General features: G+C 39.5%; 1 protein-coding gene across 9 annotated transcripts in view; it reads right to left on the bottom strand.

The window, feature by feature from the left end:
• Nbeal1 (neurobeachin like 1) overlaps nt 1–153 on the bottom strand; it is a 191,024-nt gene extending 190,871 nt beyond the window's left edge. For all 9 annotated transcript variants that reach the window (XR_007349443.1, XM_015481284.2, XM_048808341.1 and 6 more), the window contains exon 1: nt 135–153. The gene's annotated coding sequence lies outside the window, so the exon portion shown is untranslated. The remainder of the gene's footprint in view (nt 1–134) is intronic.
• Nucleotides 154–7,076: the final 6,923 nt, after the last annotated feature.

The raw sequence follows: 7,076 nt of genomic DNA, 5'->3' as shown, positions 1-7,076 counted from the left end.
GCGAAGCCCAGTGTCACCCCGCAGCCGGGCAGGCGAGGGAGGCGGGGCGGCGAAGGCACGAGGCGGGGCGCGAGGGCGGGAGGAGCCGGGGCGGGGCGGCCCTGGGCTAATCATTCCGGGCGCTAGGGATTTACCCGGCCCTCGGGCTGCCGCTCTTCAATGGTCGCTCTGGCTAGGCAGGGGCGGATGACTAGAAGCCACGCCCCAGCATACCTGCGCAGCCGCAGTCGACCAGGCTCCTGCGGGAGTATTGCGCGGCTGGCGCCAGCCCGGGCGCCCTTGTCAATCTTCTCCAAGCTGGGCGTGAGAAGAGAAGGCCGACGTGCTGACGTCCGTGCCCGCCCCGCCCCGCCCCGCCTCGGAACCCACAGACAACTTTCAGCGCGTGGCGTCATTTCCGCGGATCACAAGGGTCTTGCGTTTTGATTTCTTTGTGGAAGTAGGATCGGTCTTGGGAGTTTGTAGTAACGTTAAAAAAAAAAAACACTAATTCCTAAGGAAAAAAAAAAAATTCGTTTCCCTGAGCGCGTCTGTTTTGTGCCGCGAATTTTCGCTATCGAATCAAAGGATTTATTTTACCACTGCTGAACACTGGGTTTTGCTCTTTTAGGAAAAGCAAAAAGCAGACGACTGGGTTTACTAGCTATAGACAGCTTTCAGGGGATGTTTGTTTAGAGGAGGAAAAACGCGTAAGATGAATTACCTTTTAAAACTAAATGTTTACACAAAATTATTGTGAAAAATTTCAAGCATCTACAAAAATAGACTAGAAGTTGCTCCGTGGTAGAGCTCGCTCTTGTGTGAGTATTTAGGTTCATTCCTGCCAAGTTTCATAGAACCTCATTAAATTGCTGAGGTTAGTCTAAAAATTGCCATCGTTCTGCCTCAACCTCCCCAGTCCCTAGGATTACAGGCCCGGGCCACCGTGCTCGGTTTGCCCTTCCACTTTTTAAAAACCTGCAGCGGAGACAGGGCTGTGTGCGTCTAATCCCAGCGACTCGGGAAGCTAAAGTGGGAAGATCTAATGGAATGTTCAAGGCCAGCCTGGGCTAAATTGCAAGACCTGTTTCAAAAGAAAATACTGGATTCTCATGTAGCTCAGTGGTAGAGCGTCCCTGAGTTCGATCTCCAAGCAAGGACCTGCACCTTTATCCCACTCTTGCCTGTCTGATTTCTCCCAACTATTCTGGTCTTCCCATATCTCGCTTGAGATATTTAATTTCCGCGCTGCTCCTCAAATGCACGAAGCATATTTCAACGTCAGGAATTTTCACACGCTTCCCCTCTCCCTGGTATATTTTTTCCCTAGATGTTTGCACATAGTCTTTAAGGGCTCTGCTCAAGACTTATCTGAGAAGCATTCCCTAAGACTTCATAAATAGTAACCTTTCTTCCTTCATTTTTCACTGTAGCACTTATCAACTGATATATAACTTATTTGTTGTGTGTTCCGCTATAGTAAGCACCATGAAAACAAGGACTTTATTCACTGCTGTATTTTTAGGTCCTTGAACAATGTCTTACACATAGGAGTTAAATATTTGCAGATTATGTGAATAAAGGGAATGTTCTGTTTCCCCATTATTTCTATACCATTCCATCTCCAGCTCTCCTATAAATTGTTAGTTTACAAGATTTTGGACTCTTCGTGGGACTATTGCTTTAAAAAATTAGGGCAAAAAGTAATAAACGTTACTTTTTGTGTGGTACTGGAGTTGAAGCCTGGGAGCTCTACCACCACCCGAGCCCTTTTCTCTTTTGAGACAGGGTATTCCAAGCTGGCCTCTAGCTTATGATCCTCCTGCCTCAGCCTTCCCTGTCATTGAGATCAGAGGCATGGGGCACTTTTAGGCAAAGGTGGATAATATTGTACACTTGTTTCTCAAAAACTTTTTTGTGTGTATGTGGGGGAGAGGGGAGGGCAATGGTACTGGGGATTGAACCTAGGGGTGTGACACTCCCTGCTGAGATTCAGAGATGGAAGTATTTTGCTTTGGTATTTACCTAAGGGAGAGAGACAGGCCAAAGCTTGCCACTAGAAAAGAGAGCTCCAGAAGACTGATCTACCCTAGGTAATCTAATGAAGGACTAGTAACATTTAACCTGCATGGCAGGTGCCTCCTGTCTGCCCCATCGGAGGTCTCAAGCAACACACTGAGGAATTTAAAATCAGGGGCCTTAGATGTGGAAATCACTGCACAAAGTTAGTAAATTCAGGGCCAGGTCAGACACAGTGGTGGATGCCTGTAATCACAGTGATTCAGGAGGCAGAGCGGTGGGGATCACAATTGGAGGCGAGCCTCAGCAACTTAGCCAAACTTTGTCTCAAAATAAAAAATAAAAAGGGCTGGGGATGTAGTTTAGAGGTAAAGTGCCCCTGGATTCAATCTTCAGTTAAAAAAAAAAATTGTGTATGTCAGGCCCTTTTCCCCCTGCTCCAATATTGGAGATTAAACCCAGGGGTGCTGTACCACTGAGCTACATCTCCATTCCTTTTTATTTTGAGACAGGGTCTTGCTAAGTTGCCCAGCCTGGCTTTGAATTTGCAATCCTCCTGCCTTAGCCTCCCAAGTAGCTGGGATTAAAGGCATGCACCACCACATTTAGCTATTTTTTTTTGTTTTGTTTTTAATATTTAATACAAAGATATTAAGTTACATGATTTCTGCATTAACTTCCAGTTCTGTAGATCCCGGCTTCTAAAAGGGATTATATAAAGTAATTTACTCTATTAAAATAATCTTTAAGCAGGTGGCTGGGTAGTTTTGATAACACCCACATTCCAATCAATGTAATCACAATCAGTGTTTTCATGAAAATATCTAACATTGTAGCTTAGACAATTGTATGGTACTTACTAAAAAGAAATAGACAGCTTCTAGTGTACAGGAGCTTGGAAGGCTTCATCCTAACAACAAATAAAAAGCTAAAAAAATTGAAAAAACCAACAATCATTTTTAGATCTATCAGAGGAATGAGTTCATAGGGCAAACTGCTATCATCCAAACTGAAGAAAGTCACAACTTACCAGAGCAGAAACCTTCCCACAGAACCCAAACCAGGGTTGGAAAACCTGGACTGTAATTAACAAACAAACAAACAAAAAACTTCATGGGGGCTGCTGGGGTTGTGGCTCAGCAGTAAAGCGCTCACCTCACATGTGCGAGGCTCTGGGTTCGATATAAAAATAAATAAATAAAATAAAGATATTGTGTTCAACCTCAACTAAAAAATAAGTATTTAAAAAAACAAAACAAAACAAACCCTCAAGGGGGCTGGGGATGTAGCTCAGTGGTTTAGCGCCCGTGGGTGCACCCATGGTTCTAATGAAATAAAAAAAGAACCTATGGTCTAAAATCTCTGCTCCCAGCATATTGTAATCATATAAGATATTCTTTAGGACTCCCACAAGAAGCAAGATAGATCCAAATTACCTGATGATATAATAACAAAGAATATGATCAGGGGCTGGGGTTGTGGTTCAGTGGTAGAGCACATGTGAGGCACTGGGTTCAATCCTCAGCACCACATAAAAATAAATAACTAAATAAAAGGTATCATGTCCATATACAACTAAAAATGTTAAAAAGAGAGAGAGAGACAGAGAGAGAATGAATATGATCAAAGGCTGGGGTTGGAGCTCAGCGGTAGAGTACTTGCCTACCACATGTGAGGCACTGGGTCAATCCTCAACACTACATAAAAATAAACAGATAAAGGTATTGCATCCATCTACAAATAAATTTTTTTTAAAAAAAGAATGTGATCTAGTTTTATAAATGCAAACTAACATGAGGCTGCCTATTAGTGGCTATCAGTATAATAGTTAAAATCAAGCATAAATAATAATCATTTGTGTATTACCTACTATATATTTAGTTCTATGTGCTTTATATAATTCATCTCTAATTGTCAAATGAACTTCAAAGCAGACAAAATTCTTCTTTTACAGATTTGAAAACTGTGGTTCAGAAAATTCAACTAACTGGCATAAATTTCCATAGATGACTATTAATAAAGAGAATCACAAATCATACTGTCTAGCCATACTTAACACTGTGTATTTCTACTCAAATATCCATCCTAACACAACCCCTTTAGCAATCAGGACTGAGACGCAGATATGAAAAATAAGATAGGGAAAGGAAAAGAAATAAGGGAATTCCTCCCCCCACTCCACTCGTTTTTTTTTTTTTTTGGTGTTGGTACTGGGCATAGGGATGCTTTACCTCTGAGCTGCATCCCTGGTTCTTTTTATTTTTTAATTTTGAGATAGAGTCTCACTACATTGCCAAGGCTGGCCTTGAACTTGAAATCCTCTTACCACCAGAGAAGCTAGAATTATAGGGAAATAAGGGAATTCTTAAAAGAGTTTAAGAGGTTTGTTTAATGGGGAGAGTTACAGAGAGACACCACCAAATAACTTCTATGGCTAAGGAAGGTTTCCAGTGGAGAGTGTATCCGAAAGGCCTTGAAAGATTATTAGAGTTTTGGTGTCCAGTAAGACATTCTCTGAATTTATGTGGCCAGTCTACCTGGGGGTAGAAGCAGCAATGAGATGAAGTAAGGAGGATATAGGTTACAACCAGCTTACATTGGCTGCCGCAAATCCAGTTCAATGATTTCGAATGTGTAAACAAGGATGTAGGGCTGGGGATGTGGCTAAAGCGGTAGCGTGCTCACTCCTGGCATGCGTGCGGTCCGGGTTCGATCCTCAGCACCACATACAAACAAAGATGTTGTGTCTGCCGAAAAACTAAAAAATAAGTATTAAAAAATTCTCTCTCTCTCTCTGTTCTTATTCTAAGAAAGTCAATTCTTCCAGGTCCTGTGGCACAATTTCAATGACTCAGGTGGGTGAGGCAGGAGGATCTCAAGATCAAGCCCAGCCCCAGCACTTTAGTGAGATCCTTAGCAACTTAGTAGACCCTATCCCAAAATAAAAAGGCCTGGGAATGTAGTTCGATAGTAGAATGTCCCTAGATTCAACCCCTATTACCACCAAAACAAAAAAGAAAATAACTTTCTTGACGGTCAATTGCTTTAATGCAATTTCAACTTAATATCTGAGAGATCTTTACTTGTTATGTTTCAAGAAACATTTCTTGGGCTGGGATTGTGGCTCAGCAGTAGAGTGCTCATCTCCCATGTATGAGGCCCTGGAATGGGTCCTCAGCACCACATAAAAATAAATAAATAAAATAAAGGTATTGTGTCCAATTACAACTAAAAAATAAATATTTTTTAAAAAAGAAACATTTCTTATAGGAACATACAACTCTTAGCATTAAAAAAGGAAAATATCTTTGTGTAGTCTCTATCTCTGTGTCTGCTGTACTATCACAGTTTCCCCTACATTTTCAAATGTAAGAATCAAAGAATGCATGCTATTTCTAGTCATTAATCTCTTAGCATTCCCGGGAACTATATCTGGCAATGTGTTTCAGTTTTGTAGATATTTGTTTTGATGCCTCTATTCATTTCATTGATTAGCATCTTTTATTTTTTGAATAAAGAGTAGATTAATAATTATTAGTATACTTGATATTAAAATGATGAGATCTAGTTGTTTTAGTCAGCTTTTTTCGTTGCTGAGACCAAAAAAACTGAAAAGAACAATGAGAGGAGGAAAAGTTTATTTGGGGGCTCATGGTTTCAGAGGTCTTGATTCAAGAGGGTTGCCTTCATTCTTTGGGGCTTGAGGTGAGGCAGAACATTATGGCAGAAGAGTGTGGTGGGGAACAGCAGCTCAGGACATTATCAGAAAGCAGAGAGAGAGAGAGAGTGAGCCACTATCAGGGACAAAATACACATACCAAAGGTAAATCCCAAATGACCTACCTCCTCCAGCCACACCCCACTTGCCTACAATTACCACCCAGTTAATCCCTATCAGGCGTTAAAGCACTGATTAGGTTAAAGTTCTCATAACCCAATCATTTCACCTCTAAGCTTTCTTGTATTGTCTCACACTGAGCTTTTGGGGGGTTTTAGGGTAAATGATTATATGAATCATAGGATCTTACTTTTTCACATATCAAAAATTTTAATATTTATAAGTAACACTTGAAAGAAAAAAACAAATCTGAGATCCAGTTGTTCCTACTTAAATTGACAGTTTGATTAAGTTTGATATTAAGCAGTCTGCTCAACAATGATTAAAATAAAATGCTTCACAAGTTTTTAAAACCATTGCTGAAATGTTACCCATTTCATTTTCCATCTCTTATTATAATGGATTTAATGCAAGGGAAAAGATCTTTGTTTATTGAGAATTCAAATCCTATATTTATTGCCTGTCAAAATGATCATTAGTTTTTGTTTATCACATGATTCCTCACCATGAAACAGATTAGTAAATCAAGATTATGGTCTCTAGTTGTGAATAAGCACATGGAAAATAGTGCCCTAAAGAAATAAGTATGAATGAAAAAAAAGTTTGTTTTATAGAATTAGAGGGAGAAGTGTAGAAAATTTAAAAAAAAATCTTGCATTATTTTTCCCTCAATGTGATTTTTAAGTTCCCAAATGAAAAATCAAGTAGCCTTGGGGAAGAATATTCCTTTAAATTGAATAATTTTTAGAAACAGTAATGGCATTTCAAAAATCTGATTTCCTAATTACATTTTCTTATTGTTTGTAATTACCCATTCTAGTCCATTAAAAAGGTTTCTGATGTTTTAATGATACTAAAAGATAATTTTTATTTTAAAAAATCAGAATTACTTGGGTGAAGATGGACTGGAGAGTTTAATGGTACAGAGTTACAGTTGGAGGTGATGAAAAGTTTTTGGAGATGAATAATAGTGATGGTTGAACAACAATGTGAATGTACTGAATGCAAATGAATTGCTTACTGTAAAATGATTTAAATGTTACATTATATGTTAAGTATAATTTATCATAAGAAAAATTAGAGGGGGCTGGGGTAGTGGCTCAGAGGTAGAGTGCTCACCTAGCATTCGTGAGGCATGGGTTCAATCCTCAGCACCACATAAAAAAATTAAAAGAGATTGTGTCAAACCTATAACTAAAAAATAAATATTTTTTTAAAAAGGAAAGAAAAATTAGAAGCA

This window comes from Marmota marmota, unplaced genomic scaffold, assembly GCF_001458135.2.
Source record: "Marmota marmota marmota unplaced genomic scaffold, marMar, whole genome shotgun sequence".
Taxonomy (NCBI): domain Eukaryota; kingdom Metazoa; phylum Chordata; class Mammalia; order Rodentia; family Sciuridae; genus Marmota; species Marmota marmota.
This window is presented reverse-complemented; position numbering and strand designations above follow the sequence as displayed.